Source organism: Ixodes scapularis, unplaced genomic scaffold (genome assembly GCF_016920785.2).
Source record: "Ixodes scapularis isolate PalLabHiFi unplaced genomic scaffold, ASM1692078v2 PGA_scaffold5__190_contigs__length_132052651, whole genome shotgun sequence".
Taxonomy (NCBI): Eukaryota; Metazoa; Arthropoda; class Arachnida; order Ixodida; family Ixodidae; genus Ixodes; species Ixodes scapularis.
Window position 1 is genome coordinate 31,935,130 of NW_024609880.1, and position 21,732 is coordinate 31,956,861.

Sequence of the window (21,732 nt, forward strand, 5' to 3'; positions counted from 1 at the left end):
CCCACTTAGTGTCGCGACTCACACTTAGGGAACCAGTGGGTCATTTTTTCCTCTCCGGCGTTGAACCAGTGTGGGTATAGCTTCATGTCATATTAAACTCTCGGTGCATAAGCATTCACAACTTCCAAATGACTTCTACAGCGATACTACAGCGATAGCTGTTAGCGGCACACTTCATGGTTTCGCGCCGTCGACCGCGCTCCATATCGACGCGAGCCAGTTTCGGCACTCCGCCAAAACATTCCAAGGGCCGCTAATAACATGATGAGAAGCAAGAAAAGTAACATGAATGGTCAGTAAAACAGACCCCGTCGGGCAATTCGGGAGCGCACTGGGATAGGTGCGCATGTGACCCAGAATTAGCACAAACTACAATTCTCGGGAGTTACCCAGATAAAACTGCCTTAGAATTTTACGATGCATTCTTTATCAGAAAGCGATGGGAAAGCAACTGCGTTAGTGTCCCATCAATGCGCCTAAGAGATACAAAGTTTTCGTTTCTAAACGAATTGCCAGAAATATGGTATTAATATTGTGTGTTTGTTTCAATGGAGTTGATTTGAGGGTGCACTTTGTCTTGTCTGCTTTCTTGCACCTATTTATTTGGCGCTTTTCTTTTAGCACGTGTGATTATTCGTTACGAAGTGCCGTACGGAAACACGCTCCACCTTTACGCAGACAGCTGAAATGCTCTGTACTTAATACACCCTTACTGGTTCCAAAAACGCTACGGAAATTTCGTCCGGCGTGTTACTCGTTTTAAAACAAAACGCCTAAGCGGACTTTATGGTGCGCCCTCGCACATTTGCCGTTTATTCAGTTCATCTGTTCCGAATGGACACCTTAGCGGCTCCCAGGTCACACCTCAGCTGTCGCTGTGTTTGACCTTATCGGTTGCGTAAGTGTTTACAATGTTTTGTTTGTGGTTTATCACTGTCTTGCATATTTCGCCGAATCTACCGAAATGATATATGCTGATGTAATGCGATCTCCTGTCAAAAAAAAATATTGGCAGCGTTTTTAATATTTAAAGTCATATATGAAACGCAGTATTTTAGGAGCCATCGTCTAAGTTTGTTTAGAAGACAGCAAGAAGTCATTTCGAGGAGTCACTAAATTTAGAGGAAAAAGTTATGTCTCGTGACATGTCGGCGCTCTTGACCTGACGTCAATTGTCAAATCGTGGTGTAACCTCAAAGCGTGGTGTCATGTGACGTCAGTTTTCCCTCTGAATTTAGCGGGCAAGAGCAAAAACGGACGAACGTTGAAAAAGAAAAAAAGAAAAAGAAATGGTTTAAAAGAAGATCGCTAAGGATGGACTCTGCATGGCGTGTTGCATTCATTAAATAGAACCGCTACGGCAGGCAGCAGCCGAGCAAATGAAGCCCCAAATCCAATTCTGCGTTCCCCAAAACAGGTGCGTCGAATTCGGGCGGCAGCGTCTATAACGAGAACGACAAACAACCAACTTGTTACTCGCGACAAATGACCCGAGGCGACGTACGAAAGCCTCCACGCCGAGTGAGTGGCAAGGCAGCAGCCGGACACGGGCTTGTATCCGATGCAAAGCCGCGGAGATGGGGAAGAGGCGGGAGCGAGTGCCCCCCCCCCCCCTTCCCCTCCCCCCTCCTCCGCTCTTTTAAAGAGACGGAAGAAGGGGGGGGGGGGGGGAGCATTGTTTAAAGCGGCCGGTGAAACTGTCAGTGACGGGCGAGGTTTAACGAAGTACGACCGGTCACATGAATCAGATTTTTGGGGGCGAATAAGAAGCCAGGGTGGCGGCGAGTATCGCGGTGCCGAAGTTTGCCAGCTTTATCGCCGACGGAGCCCAAGGCTCGAGGATCCGCGTCCATTAAACAGATTAGTGTCAAGTGTTTGTTGATACTGGATGCGCTCGCTTCACGATCACCGCCCGGATCGTAATTAATTAAGCTTTTTATTAGCCTCCGAGATTAGTTAACGAACTCGAGACAGGCTTGCAGGAAGGAAAAGGGAAAAGGGGGGGGGGGGGGGGGGGGGGGACGGTTTCGGGCTTTGTTCTTGTATCTTTTCGTGTTTTGGTTTTTCTATCGAATCGTTACATGGATGGAATCTGGTGGGTGCGGGTAGGGGGGAGGGGGGGGGGGGGGGTGAAAGGATCTGCTGATTCTCTCTTGGAAATCGGCAGCGGCCGCTTCTCCAATGCTCGGCATTTTGTTATTGCTTCCTTTCTTTTCTGTTTCGATGGCGTCGTTCCGGGAGTTGTAGTAATTGGGTTTCGAGGAGTCCTTAATTGAAAGTGGAAAACTAAAACAAAATAAGTAAGTAAAAGGGGACGCAGTGCTGCTATTACGGGAGAAATCTGACGTTCATCAGCGCGGAGCTAGCATCCGGAGGCAAGAACAAACCAGAAAGGCCGGAACAAAGAAGGGCAACATGGCCTCCCTGGATCCGAAGAGGGTATTGACTCGACCGGGGGAGTTGCCGGCTTGTATCCGATGCAAATTGAGTGCCGTCGAGGGGCGCTTTTGAGCGCTGGCAGCGTCCTTTGGGGCTATGGCAGAACGGACATTTCGAAAGCAAGATAGGGGCTTGTTTGGCTGGCGTGTTGGAGCACTGACACTACACGCACACACAGAGGACCATCTGTCAAAGGCACAAATGATCTGTCAATGGCAGAAAAAAAAAGCTAGTTTAGTTTGTCTAACGAGTTGCGTGCAATTCATATAAAAGTATAGAGTGCACAGGAGTATGCACCTGCGCAATGCAATGTTTGAAGGATTGCTCGCGTAACGTAACTGGACATATGCGTTAGCGGCAATAAACCTTTTGCCGGTAACGAGCCCCGTCCTGGGGGAAGGGGAAGGGGTTAGGGTAAATGTAACTGAAGGACAGCCAAACGGTTCCTCCGCCCCGTCAGAACACATAGGAATCATGTCTTTGTATCGGTTTTTACTACGCTGACAATGTTGGACAGTGTACTAAAAAAATAGCGACAGCAGAAAGCAAGGGTAAATGGAGAGAGTGCACGCATGCGCGGAAACTTAGTAGGAAATGGTTCATTTATTTCACAAACTTATCAGGGTTGCCTTCGCTGAGTTACATCGTCGAAACTTTAGAAATGCACAGAGAAAGTTGTTGTAGTTTGTTCGTGGTGGTAACTTTTGTGTTTGAAGATTTCAGCGTGAGTTAAATTAAGAAAGTCTTCGTCAAAAATTACTGTTCAATTTACGAACGCCTGCACACAAAAACATAATTGCGACACCATTCAACAATATGCGGTCACGAAAAAAATATGTGATGAAAAAACGTAACAATTTTATTCATAAAGGAAATGTACGCGAGAAAGTTTTAATGGTGTAACTTCAAGCGATAACACACATTCAAAGCACTAGTGGCCAGAGCTAAGCGCTCACGCTAAAGGGCACGTAGTTTTCACAAGCATGGGAAGCGATATGCATGTATACTGCAATAACCAATAGGCAATCAGCGTTCAGAAGCGTGTGTGTATCAGGAGGCTCTACTAGCCATTAAGCGTGAATTTTAACGGGAAGTTTTACAAGCCACACAACACGGCGGCACCCTTAGGTCAATTTAGTATGAAACAAATACACCAGAGGGGAATCAAGCTGTCAATAGCTCTGGAAGATTCAACCTACATTGATTACAGTTCTGACAACTTCACTTAGTTTTTTGTCAATGTCTATTTCTTTAAAAAAAAAGTCGCTGCTCTTACTCAGAGGCAGCTCCCGAGCCTAGCAACTACGCGCAAATGTAATCGAGGAGCTTTAATTGGCGCACACCAATGGGTCATTTCTAGGTTAATTTCGCACAAAAACTCTACATTAGCGAGTAATAAAGTTGCCAAGATCAGAGGAGGATTCAGACGACACTGATTAGAATTCTGACAACTGCCCTTAAATTTATGTCACCGTATTTCTTTCTTTTTTTTTTTTATGAGGAGTGTCGCCGCTGCTGTTCAGAGGCAACTCTCGAGCACAGCAACTAAGCGTAAAGTTTGTCAAGGAGCTTTACTAGCCACGCACCTCTGAGGTATCTTAGATTAATTATACAAAGAAGCTATAACAGCAAGGAATCAAGCTGACAAGATTACCGGAGGATTCAGACGACATCGATAACGTCTCAGGCAACTTCACTAAGCTGTATATCATTGTCTTTTCCTCACAAGGAGAGTCGCCGCTCTTAATAAATGACAGCTCCCGAGCCTAGCCGTTAAGCGTGAACTTTATCAGAACTTTACTATCTACGCATCAATGCGACATATCTAGGTTAATTTAGTACAAAACAGCTACATCATCGAGGAATCAACTTGAAAAGATCACCGGAGGATTCATATGACACTGATCACGGTTCGGACAGTTTCACTAACTTTATGTCATTGTCTTGTACTTACTAGGAGAGTCACTGCTCTTGTTCAGAGACAGCTTCCGGGCCTAGCAACTAAGAGCGAATTCTGTAAAAGAGCTTTACTAGCAAAGCATGAGTGCGCCATTTCTAAGTTAATTTAGTTCAAAACAGCTACATCAGGAGGAATTAAGTTGATAAGATAACCAAAGGATTCAGACGGCACTGATTACGGTTTAGACTTCACAAAGCTTTATATAATTGTACTTTTCTTACAAGGAGAGTCGCTTCACTTGTTCAGCAACATCTCCCGAGACTAGCAACTAAGCGTGAATTTTATCAAGGAGTTTTACTAGCCACGCATCAATCCGACGAATCTAGGTTAATTAAGTACAAAACAGCTATATCACCAAGGAATCAAGTTTACAAGATCACCGGAGGATTCAGACGACACTAATTACTATTCGGACAACTTAAATAAACTTTACATCATTGTCCTTTCCTTACAAGGAGAGTCGCGGAGAGTCGCTGCTCTTGTTAAGAAGCAGTTCCCGAGCCCAGCAACTAAGCGTGAATTTTATCAAAGAGCTTCAATAGCCATGCATCAGCACGACACGTTTAAGTTAATTTAGTACAAAACTGCTATATTATTGACTCTAACACAGTTTACATAGAATCTATATCAGCATGAAATAGATTCTATTTCGGCGTGGTGCTTTTTAAATGGCCTATTATTAAATGAGTCATACACGAAAATTCTGCCTTTTTCTAGAAAGCGGGAAATTCGAAATTTTCCATATCCATTATATTCCACCGATATTATTCGAGTTTACGTCGTCCGTGATCCGGGTGTTTTTGTGGATGCTGCGATGAATTTCAATCATTAGGCAACTACAATTACGAGTGCTTCCTTCAGAGCTCTGAGAGCTATAACGCGAATCGCACACAGTTCTCATTGAACCACTTGGTTTTTTACGTTTGTTTTCTTCAATGGTGCCCCTATTGAAAAATCTAAATTTTATGAGAAATTTTTGTGTCCAATAAACACATATGTATCATACAAGATATAATCGAACATGTAAGAACCATATAAGAAACTTTTGAGAAGTTTCTAATAAGTTTCTTAAATAGTTATTTTATGTTCTTATATATCCTATATAGTTTTATATAATTCTTATGTGGTTTTTACATGTTCTTATATATCTTGTATGATTCACATGTGTTTATTGGACACAAGAAGTTTCTCATAAAAGTAACTTTTTTTACTGGGAGCGTGTTCGTGTCGAATGTGCCTCAACTGTCTGGAACTGTACTGGAGTGACCAATTCAAGTTTAATTGAGCGTGTTCAACGTAAAGTCTTTCGTGCATTGTTTGATCGGAATTTTCACCTGAATTAATTCTACAGTAACGAAAGGATTTGTGACCTCGGGAAATTGGACACGTTGCACAACACGAGAACGATCCGTCGATTGATGTTTCTGTATAATATCGTAAATGATACACGTGATTCAGCAGCGCTACTAAAGTACGTTGCAACTCAAGAAGAGCAGGAGCCTTCCCTTTTTCCACATTAGCACAGCAAATGCTGAACTCCTCTCTCCTCTCCTTCAGAATTTGCTTTTCCAATGGGGAAAGAGGGAAAGACTCTGTCTTCTGCTGTTCTTGAGTTGCAACAGACTACAAGTCAGGTTTTCTTGCACGTTCCTCGTAGGTCTGGTAGACCGTATTCTTTGTTTTATGCTTTTTGTTTACCTCTTGCAGCGCCCATGACACGCCTTGAATTGACGTATAGTCATTTAGAACAGATGTATGAGAAGGTTAACCCAGATATCTTTTTCTTATCAGGAGAGTAAATTTAGAAAGTATGTTGCTACCAGTGTTTTGTTCTAAGTTTCCATTTTTTTTATCGTGTCCGAACAATTATACTACTGTTTAACATTGATAAGTGCACCACTAAGGAGGCATCAAGCTGTTTGTGGGCCACCCACAATTAAAAATATATATATATAAATAAATAAAATAAAGGAATGAATAAATAAAAAGGTACGTCAGCGGGGATAATGTTGCCAAGTTGACAAGACTACCAGATGATTCGGACAACATTGTTTGCAATTTTGACAACTTAGTTAGTTGCATGTAATTGTTGTTTTGTCATACAAGGAGAGTTGCTACACTTGTTTAAAGACAACTCCCGAGCCTAGCAACTAAGTGGGCATTTTGCAGGGAGCGCTACTAGCCATAGACTACAAATGCAGTATATATCTAAGTTAACTTCGTACGAAACAGCTCCATTGACAGGGAATCATGTTGACCAGATCACCCGAGAACTCGGACGTCATTGTTTACAATTTTGACAACTTTATTTAGCTCTTTCTCAATCGTCTCGTCCTACGAGAAGAATCGCTACTCTTGTTCAGAGGCAGCTCCCGAGCCTGACGGCGTCCCCGACTCCGCGCCGGAGTTCCTCTTCGAGTCCGAATACCTTCAGCTTGAGCTTGTAAGCGGCGTCTCGCCCCAGCGAGTTCACCTCGGACATAAGCACCATCACACGGTCCATGAGTGTTGCAGGCTCTGGGTCCGGAAACGAGTCGCTGGACACCGACGAGGACGTACCGGGCTGGTACGCTGTCGGTGCGGCTCCGTCGTGGGTTGCTGTGTCCTCCTCTCCGACGTAGGGCAAATCGGGGCTCGCTTGACAGAGATCCGCTGGAACGAGACGGTCAGTGTCAAGTTTTCGTTTTAATTTCACTGAAAAAAGATATATACCCACTGAAAGCAACACCTGCAACCAGGCGTACGGGGATTGCGCATGATTTGTGGTTAGTGAAAACTGTTTGGAATGAAGGTGAGTTAGATAAACTTACCGTAACCATGATCACGTTGTGAAGGTGATTTTGTGGAGAAATTTCCGGCGTCAACTGAGGTGTCCGGTTTATATATATATATATATATATATGTTTTATATTACTCCTTGGAAAGTAACCTGTTGTTGAGCAGGGAGAGAGACTTGCGCTGAATTTATTTTGTTTTGAAGCTCAAGTGGCGATTCCCGTCGACGTGCTGTTACAACTGTCGAACAGTTATTTAAAAACAGCCGTGGTAAAGGTTTCCGGATAGTATTTTATCGGCTTCGCGGTGACTCCGTTTTCGTCTGGTGTTACCCGAATATATTAGACAAACAAGTGACATCTTTTGTGAAATCTTTTGGGGTACGAGGCTTGATTGTTCGCAGATGGTTTGACAGCATACTGATCTGCGCCCCAAATTAATACTATACACGTAAGGTTAGAGATTATAATATCTATGTAGCACCGGAGTTAAGGTTCACGGCCGATTCTATGGTCATGGGGAAGTTGTAAATTTGTACATACGTATACAATTGTGAAGCGGTAAAATGCATTACGTGCTCGCCGTTACAGGAAGGAACTTTAATATTGTGCAAGGAACTTTAATATTGTGCAAGCTATTCTTTGAACAGCACCTCAAAGAAAACCTTGAGTTTAGAGGACCGCAGAACTTGTGTGCCAGCCATCTACACTTTTGAACAAACGCGTGAGAAAGTTCCTTCTGTTGAGAGCACTTGTTGTCAAGGGGTGGTGGATGGCCGGCCGAGGGGGTGGGAAGAGGGGGGGGGGGGGGGGGCAGAACGGTCTTTTTGCTTGGTTCACATAGTCTTTATGGGGCTTATCTTGTCGGGTAACTTGTCGGCGGGTGTCTGCTGCTTGTGTGATGTCCGGGGGAGCTCAGTCAGTCTGGTTCGATTCCGCCATCTTTGCGGCGGCGTTTCTCTTTGCGTGGACGGCTAAAAATCTTTCTACACTTTCGAATAAACTCAGCTGCAATTGAGATTTTTCGTCGTCTTGTACGATATTTTATTTCTCCTTGTATCAGGGATTACATTATGGTGGATTACACAGTTTCCGTGGTCCGGTCCTTATACTTGAAGGGGTCATGAAACGATATCGTGTTGGAATATTTATCACTTCCAAGAGGCGTACTGGTCCTAGTGTGTTAAAGTATACTCTCGCTGATTGGCGCTGATTCTGAAGCTTCTTGATTGCTGTGAAAATGCGAGGATAAAGGGGACTGTTTTTTTCAGTCTTGCCTTCGCGATGCTTGATGACGTAATTGTAGGATCAAAATCACCCGCCTGACGAAAGTTGAGCGCGGCTCATAGATTGGACACGAGAACTGCGTGAGCACTCGTCTTCGGCTTATAACAGTCAATGTCTCGGCAGACGCTTGGCTTGTGGATCGTATCCATCCACTGAGGGGATGAAAATAGTCTAACAATGCCTGGTGCTCACCTCGTGTTGCCTACTTTGCCAATTCCAGATTGTGGTTATTATTAACGTTGGTGGCATAGGATAGGCACCAGGCCACGTGGCCACTTGTTCTGGCTCCGAGTTGAGGGGATGAACGATGCTCATATTTTTCGAATTTATCTTCCGACTGCCATTGCTTAAAAAAAAAAAAAAAAAAACTAATGCAAGTTTTTTCGTTTATTAATGTTAGGGGGTGATTCTAAGTAGTATTTAGCGAAATTAGAAAAATTGTTTCATGGCCCTTTTAAGGCTTCTTTTCAAAAAGTAGAAAAATTGTTTCATGGCGCCTTTAAAGTTTCTTTTCAAACTCTTGTAAACGAGTCACTATTTAAAACAAGCGTGAAGTTTCATCTCTTGATGGCGAGCACGCATTACATTCAGCAATATGTTGGGCTAGTTCTGATGATGAAAAGAATCTTAATAACGGGTCGCGGAGGTTTTTTGTTTGTTTTTGTTGTTGTGAGTTTTCGTTTTATGTTGGTGGTGTCGAGGGATGGGTGGTTCGTGGGGGATGAATAGGGAGATTGCTGTCATTTTCTCAGTTCACATAGCCTTGACGGGGATTATCATGTTTTGTCACTTGGCGGCGGGTGTCGGCTGTTGGTGCGGCGTTTAGGTTAAAGGTCAGTCTGTCTGGCTGAGGTCCGTCAAATCTTTGAGGCGGCATGTCTTTTGTATTCTACTTTTCCTGTCCGTGCGGACGGTTATATATTGCTGATCATTTGCGAATAAACCCAGCTGCGTTTGAGATTTTGTGTCGTCTTGTCCGTTATTTTATTTCCTCCGTATTTCAGTGTTTAGATTACGAAACAAGTACGTTTATTTAGGCTTTAGTGATTTTTTATATAAAAAAATATAAGCCGTGACAGCTACACATTGCGGTGTGTGCAGGTGAGTTATATGGTAAGAAAGGCATATTATAGGGGAGCTAATTGTCACGATAAGCCAAATCCTTTTCTAAAGCTTGTTAAATACTTTGCTAATTAGTGAAAATAAACATTTGCTGCAATTAGAAACTTGCTCAACGTCATCGAAAACCATTCCATAAAAATCTGTTAGAAAGATTTTGAGCGCGTGAGAAGCGCAGTTGTGTGCTAAAATTCCCACTCTTGCAGCATCCACAAGGCTGGCGTTGAGGAAACGCGGATAAAAGACGTAAAAAGAAAAATCGCGCGAGTGGCGTTATCGCGTTGGTAGTCTTGCTCCTGGTACGCGAGTGGTAACAAGCGCTCCAACATGCTGCCCACGTTCTTCGAGTCTCTAAAAACGACTGATTTAGTGGTTTTCGATGACGCTCAGCAACTTTTTGATTAGAACCATATTTTTTTTCCAGTAATTAAATAGTTAATTCCATGTGTAATTTAATTAGCTGACTAATCGTGAAAATGATCTTCTTTTTTATACCTGTGCTGTCTGCACAGGTATAACTATACCTGTGCAGACAGCATAAATAAAGAATTCACGGCATTTAAAAAAAAAAAATCTGAAAAAAAAAAAACCTGTATGTAAAGGTAGGGAACTACGATAGAAAGTGAGGTATTGTTTGATAAATTGTAGCACTGGCAAACACGGAGAAAAAAAATTACTCTGACATGCACCTGCCAGGGATCGAACCTGGGACCTTCCGCGTGTAAAGCGGATGTGATGACCACTACACAACAGGTGCACGAATTCTGCGCTTAAATAACACAGTTAAACGGCAACTCTGGTCCATACCTTTGATTTGGGGATCATGACTGTTTTTAGTGCAGTCAGCGTCCCTGAATTGCAAGGTGTAATTTTTTTTTCGTTATTGTGCGTAGTCTTAAAGATATCGACGCCTCAAAGTAAATTTTTGAGGCGTCGATATTTTTAAAACTACGCACAATAACGAAAAAAAAATTACACCTTGGAATTCAGGGACGCTGACTGCACTAAAAACAGTCATAATCCCCAGATCAAAAGTATGGACCAGAGTTGCCGTTTAACTGTGTTATTTAAGCGCAGAATTCGTGCGCCTGTTGTGTAGTGGTCATCACATCCGCTTTACACGCGGAAGGTCCCAGGTTCGATCCCTGGCAGGTGCATGTCAGGGTAATTTTTTTTGTGTTTGCCATACAGTGCTACAATTTATCAAACAATACATCACTTTGTATCGTAGTTCCCTACCTTCACATACAGCTCTTTTTTTTTTTTTTTTTTTTTTTTTTTTTTTTTTTTTTTTTTTTAGATTTGTTTTAAAAATCCGAGTTGTCTGTCCTCCTTTTGTCCTCATCTTAAGCGCCATCATGACATCATATCCGCTTTAGATGCGGAACGTTCCAGATTCGATCCCTCACAAGTGCATTCTGTCTCTTTTACCATAATCCAATAACAGCAGCGATCTTCAGTTTCCATCAAGTCTTAAAGGGCAACTCCGGCCGAAAACTCAAAATAAAATAAATTACGGGCATCGCTGTAGTGACACAAAATACAACCTTTTCGTCTCCCTTAAGCGCCATTATGAAGTCAAATTGCCAGTACCAACTAGCCCAACAATTTGCATTGATTCGGATATGATGATCGCTACACAACAGGTGCTTTTTTACTACTTGGCCTTCTGACATATGATAAAATAAAGCACCATGTCCTTTGGTGATAATAGTAGAAACATCGCAATTCCAGGAGAACTTTAAAAACACTTGACCCTTTGGGTGCATGCTCAGCGGCTCGGTACCCATCATGTGTTGTAGATAGCAACATCAGCAACCAGGCCGGTGTGCTGGTTGGCATGTGCAGGTGGCTCGCACCTAGAGTAGAAGAACATTTTCCGGCCCATGGCTGAACGGCAGGAAAACTCGTCTTCGTCCCAAGCTACCGTCTCGTAGTTCCATTATGCAACATGGTGTCAGAAGTGGGATGCCGTCTACGATGCGCCGACCCCGAGAGCTCTTCACGAAACACTGCCACACCTAACGAGGGGCCAGACGTCGGTAAGCGACTTCGCTTTCGAAGGTATTGGTGCTCGACAACAGTGCATACAACAGTGCATACAACCGCCAGAAGCCATCTGCATGCTTTTCGTCGCCAAACGAGTGGCCGAAAAGGAAATAAAAAAAAAACAAAAAAAAAACGCTTCGAGCGTTTGCACACCGCTTCCGGACTCTGCAGCAGACCTGAGCCATAAGAGATCGATGCTCTCCTGTTCAAGAGAAACCAGGCCGAGGAAATCTTTGGCACGCTCCATATTTCGGTGCAAGAAGCTAGAAAGTTCGAAGTCAGCATGGTGAACTTCAACAAGTATTTCATACCGCAGCGAGACGTCATCTTCGAACGGGCCCGTTTCAACACAAGAGTTTAGCTGGATGGCGAATCCGCGGAAGACTGTGTCACTGCGCTCCAGACATTTACGAAGCCCTGTGAGTGTGGTAGTCTCCGAGAGGAGTAGTTGATGAGGGACCGGCTAATAATCGGGATCAATGATCTTAAACTTTCCTCCAAAATGCAACTTAACGCTGACCTCACTCTTCAGAAAGCGCTTGAGATCGTCAGACAAGTTGAAAGCTTACGGCAGCAGCAAGCTGAACTCAACTCTGACAATTTGACAGTCAACAAAGTTGCCTCAGAAGGTCAACAAAGGGAAAAATAGCGTTTTGAGAAGCGTCCTGTGTAGTCAGAGTAGTCAAACTATGATGGACTGCACGCAGAAGCGAAGCCATTTTCAGGTACAGCCAAAAGCGACGTTCAGAAACCTTGTCGCTGGTGCGGAAAAGAGCGAAATGCTCGCTGAATCTACACAGCGAGGTCTGAAGTCTGCAGGACACGCCACAAGAAAGGCCGTTATTCGTCGGTTTGCAGGTCTTGATGTGTCAACTTCGTTGAAGCATTTGAAACCAGCGGCGAACGGGACTTTTGGGGGGCTGTCCCGCCATTCGAAACCCCAGCCTGGGAGACTACATTCCTTGTTCAAGGTCAGCACGCGAAGTTAAAACTCGACATGGGCGCCGACGAAACAGTCATATCAAAAGCATATTTCAAGAGGCTTAAGCATTACTCTTTATTTTCTGAAGCACCTCGTCACTTTTACGGGCCTAGCACCAAGCTCCTCGCAACGAGAGGAGTAGAAAAGGTTGAACTCGTCCACCGAGACAGATAAACAATATAAAACGTCTACGTGCTAGACGACTTTCACACTTCCTTGCTCGGCAAACCCGCCATCAAGGACTTGAAGATTCTGACCCCTGTTAATGTCGTCGCACGGAAGGTGATCCCGAAAGACGATTTTCCTTCGTTCTTCCAAGGCCTTGGCCAACTGCCGAAGGAACGCTGCATTCGCTTGCGTGAGGGAGCTGAACCCCTTTTTCAAAGCTCTCTACGCCGCATCCTTATTTATTTGAACAAGAAAACAAGGGTGGAGCTGCAGAGAATTGAAACAATCGGGGTAATATCACCTGTCGACGAGCCAACGAAATGGTGTGCGTCGATGATGGTAGTCCTGAAACGAACAGGAGCGGTGAGAATCTTTGTGGACTTCACGGCACTTAACCATCACGTCTTGCAGGAATGGCGTCTTATTTCTACCGTTGAGCATACACTCGGATTGCTCCACAGTGCTGAGGTATTCTCAAAGATTGATGCCAGTTCCGGATTTTGGAAACTCCCGCAGACCGAGACAGCAGAAAGCTCACCACCTTCATCTCACCATTTGGAAGGTTTCCCTTCAACAGATTACCATTCAGCAGGGCAAAGACACAAGCAAAAACGATATATTTTGTTTGGTAGCCCAGATCAGGGGGAGATGTGGAAGCTACGATTGAGCGATATCTCAAACGCATCGAGGCCACCTGCAACCGCACAAATGCCACTCCAAGGCGCGGGGTTCTTCGATGGACCATGGCAGCGCGTTACAATGAATGTTTTCTACTTCAACAGCCACTGGGGTTGATTGTGACAGATTATGTATCCAGATACCCCGAAGTGGCGCGTCTTGAAAAACTGACGCCGCCTACGGTTTTCAACCACTGCAAGTCCATGTTTGCACGCCACGGCATTCCAGAGGTTATGGTATCGGACAATGAGTGAACAGGAGTCATCGCCTGACTTCTCCACATTTTCTCGAGAATACGGCTTCCAACATACAACTTCAAGCACAAATTATCTTCTAAGTAATGAACTTGTGGAAGTTGCCATGAAAGTCATCAAGATGACGGCGAAGGAAACACAAGACCCGTTCTTGACCCTTCTCTCGTAAACGTAAACTCGATTGAAAAACAGATCCAACCCCGCTGAGCTGTTTATGAACCGTCGCTTACCATCCAAACTTCCTATTGTTCCAGGAAAGCTCGTTCCCCAAGTACCCGACTGGCATAATGTACAAAAGTTTGAAAAATAGTACCATAAACTGCAGGAGAAAGACTTCAATCGGCAGAAAGGCACACGTGCCATGTCAGAACTTTTAAAGGCCTACGACCAGTTCGCACTTCCCACTTTCTCCTCGCCTCCTCCTCTCCCCCCTCTACCCTGTCCACCGTTGCCTGTTTCTTCCTCCCCCATGGTGAGGAGGATCTTCTGCCTTCACGAAAGGGAACTGTACGGAGCTCAGAAGGGGAGCATAGGTCCTGCCTTATGGTCACTGGCACGGACGATGTGCGGCGAAACCGGACCCGTTTAGTTCCTCTTTTTGAAACTGTTCATTGCGCAAAAGTTAGGCCTGATGGGGATTGAAACGGATCGCTTTTGTGTCCAGTGATAATTCACATTCGCATACGAGAAGTAGGCGCTGCGTCAAGGCACCTTAGAGAGTTTTATGTCTTCTCTCTCAGGGGAGATGTTGTAGACAGCAACATAAGCAACCGGCCTGAAGCGCTGATTGTTATGTGCGCGTCGCTTGCACCTCGCGCAGAAAAACATCCTCCAGCGCATGGCTGAACGCCAGAAAAACTCGTCTTGGTATGAAGCTACCTTCTCGCAGATCCATTATACAGCACTTTGCACTTGTCGCGCAATATTACGAAAATTCGCGTGTACTTCCTTCACATAAATATCTCCATGACGGAGAAACCTTTGTTTTTTCCACATGCTAAATAACCCTAGCAGCATGAACACATGATATGAAACATCATCATCTGAAACCACCTTTCCCAAGAACCGGATCGTACATGCACTAAAAAATGATCCTCTTTAAAGTGGGCTGCAGGACGTCAAAAAAATATGGCATCCCAGCAAAAATAAACGCATGCTATATGTTCCCTGACTTTTCACACACCAAGCAGTCTACTTCCCATTGCAGAAGACCTTAGTTAGCTCCACCGCCCTAACATTTTTGTCGCAACAAAAAATAACTACAACAACCGCGCGCGCCAGTACCTTAAACATGTCCTGAGGAGATCTCTGATATCATCTAAATACGGTGCTAACTCACTCTGCAGGCTCTAAGCATCCTAAAAATTCATAAACCTTAACGATGGGTGGCCAATTTCCCTATTAAAACACAATCAAAAATCGAACACACCGAGGTCATCTCCTGCGATGGGTGAACTATTCTTTCGGTAGCCAGGACAAGTAACCTATGACAACGCGATATTGAGTTGGGATTGCAAACGCTGTTATTACGAATGGTGTATGCTTTCGAAGATGATAAAATCAAAGAAGTGTAGTCGAAAAAATTCAAGACCGTTACAATTCTCTGTAATGCCGAATTAGAGCGCAGCTCTTCAGGAGGGAAAGGGGAGCCTATGGAGGTGAGGGTATGCCCCTCCTCCCCCTCCGCACCCTTCCCTCCTCGCTTGCTGCCTTCCCATTTAGCGAAACATTTTCACTAAATTTCCCGCTAGATGTAGCGGGAAAATTTTTGCTAAATTTCTCCGCTAAATTTAGCGGAGAAATGTTCTCGCAATATTTACCGGGGAAACTGAATTGGTGTTGACATCACGTAACGTCAATTTCCCCGCGAAATTTAGCGTGAAAACTAAACCCCGCTGAACTTGCCGGGAAAATTTTCTCGCTAAATTTAGCGGGTTAAGTTTCCCCGCTAAGTTTAGCGGGAATATTTTTACGTTACATATAGCGGGAAATTTTCCCACTAAATTTAAAGGTAAGATTTACCCGCTAGATATAGCGGAAAACGTTCCCTGCTAAGTTTAGCGGGAAAATTCACCCGCTAAGTTTAGCGCAAATATTTCCCCATTATATTAAGCGGAAAAGGTTTTCCGTTATATTTGGCGGAAAAATTCAACCGCTAATGTTAACGGAAAAATGTTTCGATAAATTTTGCAGGAAATTTTTTTATAATGCAACGCGCGCGGTTACGCCGATGGCGACGCCGCTCAGCCGGGAAACAGGCGCCTAGCTGCGCTCTAAAATGTTTTTGCGGAGAGGGAACATAAAGTATAGTACTACAACAATCGTTTCAAAAACCAGTGTGCTATGTTGTCTTTTTTTTGTGTGTGTGTGTGTGTGTGTTCCGCGGGAGTGATGTGTTCGGTCGTCGGCTCTGGTGCGCGAGCTCGCTGGGTTGAATCGTAGTCCGGGCTGCATTGGCAACGAGCCAAGCGCATTCGAGATATCATTTCGCGTTTGTTCCCTGGATGCAGCACAACCATGATGGGGCCAGACCATTTCACCGGTAATGGACTGAAGGTGTCGTGTAAGTATTTTAGTTAAACTTTTGTAGTGAACGTTACATAGCGTTATTGGGAGGTAGATGGTTACCTACACAAAAGGGGTAGCGGACATTTCATCGAACGCCGTTTCATCGAATGAATGGACATTTCATTGAAGGATTAAGGAACAAAAAAATAAAAAGTAAGGGCGCAAACGAGCTGGTGTACATTGCACATGGTTGAAAAAAACCTGAGACTGCGTGTAAACGACACAACACTAAAAATCTATATTTTTTAGACTTTTTAGACTTTTTAGTGTTGTGTCGTTTGTTTCATTGAACGCCATTTTATCGAACTTCGTTTCATCGAATCGCTACGGGCCGTTTCATCGAATTTCTCCGTTCCGAGTTTTGGGGCATAACAGTGCTTTATAGATGTTTTACCTTGCATTTTTCAAGACTAAGGTAGTCACTTGTTAAATTGTTTTGAAGGTTTCGTCAAATTACTAGAGAAAAACATTTGGTATAAAACGATATAAAAATGAATGGGTATGCGGCTTACTGAAAAGCTTTACTCATGTACATGACTGAAACCATGACACTGCAGGTAAGGGACTGACACTTAAAACACTTTTAAGTGTCTGTGTGATTTTTTACCTGCTGTATCGGGGTTTCAGTAAGGTGGTATTCAAACCAGCTCGTTTGCACCCTTACGCTTAGTTCAAGGCTTATTCACGAAAAGCATTTAACTGTCAGAACAGCACGCTTATAATATGACGATACTCTGCCAGGAGAGCACGCGAAATAAAATATAACGATACTCTGATTATCAACTTTGTGGTCAAATTAAACGTTTCTGCTTTATTTTTTTTTTTAATTTTATAGGAAAAAAAGCTTTAGAAAGGGTCTGCCAACATTGTTTCGTGCCACACCCGGACTGGAACCACCTCCCATTCTTTGTCATCTTTATCACCGACCCTTTTGCCAATGAATGATCTTCAGGGCCCGTTTGCTCGAAGCACTAACCGCGGCTAAAGTTAGCCGCAGTACCTAGGAGAGGGATTTCGAGATCACGTGACTGGCTCGGTAGGGATGCGGGGAAACATGGCGGTGCCCCAGTGAGTGAGCGCCGCTCGCTTTGGAACTAATATGTCGTTGTGGTTGTAATATCGGGCGCGTTAGTCAGCAACGAATGGTGCAGGAGGCTTTCGCTTTGCCTTACCTCGCTTAAACCGCAAAGCATGGGCAATGACATCGCCGCAATTTTTGGACAGTGTTTCGATTGTGGGCACTCCTAGGCCTAAATTGACGCGATTATTGTCGGCATAGCAACGTCTTTGGAAAGCGGATTGTTGATAGCACACAAAAGCAGATGGCGTCCCAACAGACCTTTTTTCTAAATTATCCAATTTAGACGCCAGCACGCGTCGCACGTGCTGGCGTCTGCAGTATACTCCGTTTCACCTTATGTTGTACCGCAGCGAAGGCTAGAAGCGCGAGCTCATAGCGTTGGCAGCTGCCCTTAATGCACGAGAGCTTGTGCCGCCGATATATCTGCCCCAGAGCAAGGAGCTCGCGCTTGTAGGCTTTCCTGCGATACATCATAAGGTGAAATAGAGTATAGTAACCGCTCTAAAGCAAAGAGTATAAAACAAATTTTGCCTTGCACGCGCGTTCGTTAAAGCCTTTCCAAAGACGTTGCCATGCCGACAATTATCGCGTTCATTTAGGCTTAGGAATGCCCAGCGTCAAAAGACTACCTAAAAAATGCGGCGATGTCATCGCCCATGCTTGCGGCTTAAGTGAGGTATGGCAAAGCGAAAGCCTCCTGTACCGTTCATTGCTGACTAACGCGCCCGATATTGCAGCTACAGCGGCATATTAGTTCCAAAGCGAGCGGCGCTCACTCACTGGGACACCGCCATGTTTCCCCGCATCCCTACCGAGCCAGTCACGTGATCTCAAAATCCGCCTCCTAGGTACTGTGGCTAACTTTAGCCGCGGTTAGCGCTTCGAGCAAACGGGCCCCTGGACGCTTTCTTATGGTGAATTCCACTCGTAGATCTGGAGCGCTTTTCAAAATCCGCGAGGGAGGCAAAATTCCGCTCCGTGGGACCCGCTCCGAATCGACGAGGGGAAGATAAACTTGCATTTTTGGAGCGAACTTGACAAGCCCACCAACGCCTTAGCCGGCTGATCTTTCCGACGACCAGTGACGACTGTCACTGCTTAGCCGCAGAAGTAACACGCGACACAGGCCGCGGCGCCCATGTCACAAATAACAAAGACGTCCGCGTTCGGCACCGTCACGTATACCTTTCGGCCGCCTCGAAGCGGCGGGGCACGGACATGGAGCGATGGCCAGCGGTGGAGTTCAGATTTGTAGTACGACTTTAATAAACACAGGTAACAAACCATCACTTGCGCGGTCGTTGCCTAACCACTTCTTGCTTTATTTCACGGGAAAACGCCGACGGAATGCACTGTAAAAAGGTAAACAATCACTGGCTGCAGAATGAATAGGCCTAACCTTGCGTCTGCCTCCGGCTTTTCTGTCGTTCTTTTTCTCGTTCTTCCTCTCACAATCACAGACGTCAGCGCTTACGATTTGCCACGCTCCACATCCCCGGCTTTTTATCCCTGATCTACGCGAGGTAGAAGCGTTCGAGCCGTCACAATCCAGAGTAAACAACCGACGCACCCGAACAGATCCAACTCCACGACCCGACCTGCCCGCCGATCTCTCTAACCTCGCCGCGCATGCGCACCGCCGATTTAGACGGAAATCACGTGGGCCGCTCTGTCAGCTTCCGGAGAGATCCGTGAAAACCCGCAGAGCAAGTTCGGCGGAGTTTGGGGCGCTCAGTGGAGCGGGCGCTGCCAGAGGTCTACGAGCGGAAGATGACCAACTTGAGCCAGATCTGCGAGCGGAATATGCGCGCTCCAAATGGAGCGCTTTTGGAGCGCTCGAGATCTGCGAGCGGAATTCACCATTAGGAAGGCCAACCTGCACCAGACAATAGTAAAGCCCTGGGCGTACCTTGTCACCCAAGAAGACTGAACCCTTCCGGATCCTCGCATAACCCAAGGTTACACGAACACGCTGTCAGACAATAAAACACTACCCGCTTCCCAAAAAGCACATCGAGCTTTCTGTTTTTTGTCTCATTTTTATTGCTTCATGTGACATGGAGAGGGGATCGATGACGTTGTGTATAAAAATTAAAATAAATTACAGGCTCTAACGACGTTCGATGAAAGGGCGTTCGATGAAACGGCTTCGGGGAAACGGCGTTCGATGAAACGGCGTTCGACGAAATGTCCGGATCCAACACAAAAGGCGTCAAGATTTCGCACTTGAAAAACATTATCAAGACGTTAACAAAAAGGTAGATTTTCGTTGAAATTATAGGAAACAAGAAAGACACGATGCACGTCTCAGGGATCGAACCTGGACCCTTCTGCGTATAAAGCGAATGCAATGACCACTATACAAAGGGTGCAAGGGTCTTGCACCTGAACAATACAGTTGTAACATTATCAAAACTACAGAACGCAATCTTACAGGTTGTGCAAATAGACGACATAGCTGCGATCACGTACATTGTAGAAAGACACTAAGGCCTTGAGCTTGATGCTGATCCTTTAGGACAGGACAGCTGAATTCAGTCATGCCTCGTTAATATGGACACCTTCGTTCAGCAGAAAAACGCGCATAACGCAAATCGTATATAACAATGCATCCAGGTCAAGGTTGCAAATAATAAGCAAGAACCATGACTACAAAAGCCACTACAATCCATGACCTCTGGCCAGTTACGTGTCACCCCTTAAATAAGCTTACCTCCTAAGAGGCGAGATAAGTGTCCTGCTTTACCTTTATGCACAAAGGGTACATATGACCCGTGATTCAATGAATGGGTCTCAGATCTTTCATCCGCGACCATGAAACACACAACAAAGGAAGAGCTAGTGACAAAGATGTCCCGAAATCCTTCAAAACCAAATCATTGTTTGGTGCACAATTTGTTTCTCCAGAAGAGCTACCAACAACAGACTATAGTGAAGCTTTGGTTGTACACTAACCCAAGGGCTTCTCTAATCTTAGTCTTTTTCAATTTTTTAATATGTGGAGTGTCCTCTAAAAGCGTGTATGAGAAAAAATGCATGCATTTTTTTTTTAAATGTCGGTGACAGCTTAAAAAAGAGGTGCACTAAAGAGGTTTCCTAGATCGTGTATTCTTAGTGATAAATTATCTTACAGGCTTCAACCATACTAGAAATCCTAAAATTATGCTTTTGCGATGTCTCTTTCCTTACTAAATATGTGATAGAATTTCGTGCAACGCCCCTCTCTGAGCGAAAACATAGGGAGTACAGAATCCAACGGAGCCGCCGGCGGCGTGACGACAGGTGCGCTTCAGCGAGTCGCAAGCCGCCTTTCTCTGGAACGGCGGCTTGCGATTGGCTGACGCGCACCCATCGTCACGCCGCCGGCGCCTCTGCTGGATTCTGTGCTCCAGATTATTCCACTCATGAAGGGGCGTGGCACAAATTGCGATCACATTTTTAGTAAGGAAAGAGACGTCGCACAAGCATCATTTTTCGATTTCTGGGATGTTACGATCCCGTAGAATGAGCTATCATCAAGAACAGGCGATCTTAGTAACGTCTCTAGTGAACCTTTAGGAGCTCAGGACAATTTTCTCCCACAAAGGCCTCCGCTCTTTCCACTTTAGCAGAGCGAGCGCTGGGGAGGAGGTTGGAATGAACTCGCCTGCTTTCCAACGTTTTTTTTTTTGTTTTTTTAGTGTAAAAAGTGAGGGGTTTCGAGGGATGAGCTTGTCCTGTGCTCTTACCTTGCCACCTACCATATTTAGTTCCCAAACTGCACAGGCATAGTCTGGAGGTCAGATTTATATATTAACGGGACAGAACTCTATGGGGACGGCTCGGTTCCCGATACTTTTGTCTATATAGTGAGCTGGTGGAATATAACGTTATAGTTTTTATTTATACTATCCAGCTTGAACTAAACACTTTACTATAGGGAAGGGGCTCAGGTACCCAACTGCGTATATATATGTTATCATAATTATAAAAATAAAAGAGTCATAAAAGATCTGGCTAAGACATTCAGGAAATGACTGCTAGACAATTAAGGGACTGCTAGACAATCAAGCTGATGCGCAGTGCTTTCCATAATACACAACCCCCGTTCCTTTGTAGTGCAGAGGGAGAGAGAGAGGGGGTGGTGCAGAGGGTTAGTGTTGGCGAATACCGGAAACAAGCTCACCGGTGTGAAGCTCATCGGCGATTTGACGGGTCCGGAAAAAAGCTCACTAGAGAAAAGCTCACCCATTCTTTGGCGGTTCCGGAGGAAAGCTAAACTTAAAGTTAATTTTTATGAGAGGTACCTACAGGAACCTCCCGTGCAGGTGGCACACATTTCAAAGCAGAGATGTCTACTGCATCTCTTGATCTGCTTTCGTGACGACGATATT

The 21,732-nt window shown here is 44.9% G+C and overlaps 2 non-coding genes across 2 annotated transcripts; one reads left to right on the forward strand and one right to left on the reverse strand.

Moving 5' to 3' along the window:
* Positions 1-10,263: 10,263 nt before the first annotated feature.
* Trnav-uac lies at positions 10,264-10,336 on the reverse strand. Its single transcript has one exon. It is a non-coding gene; the product is annotated as a tRNA-Val (tRNA).
* Positions 10,337-10,663: 327 nt separating this feature from the next.
* Positions 10,664-10,736, forward strand: Trnav-uac. Its single transcript has one exon. It is a non-coding gene; the product is annotated as a tRNA-Val (tRNA).
* Positions 10,737-21,732: the final 10,996 nt, after the last annotated feature.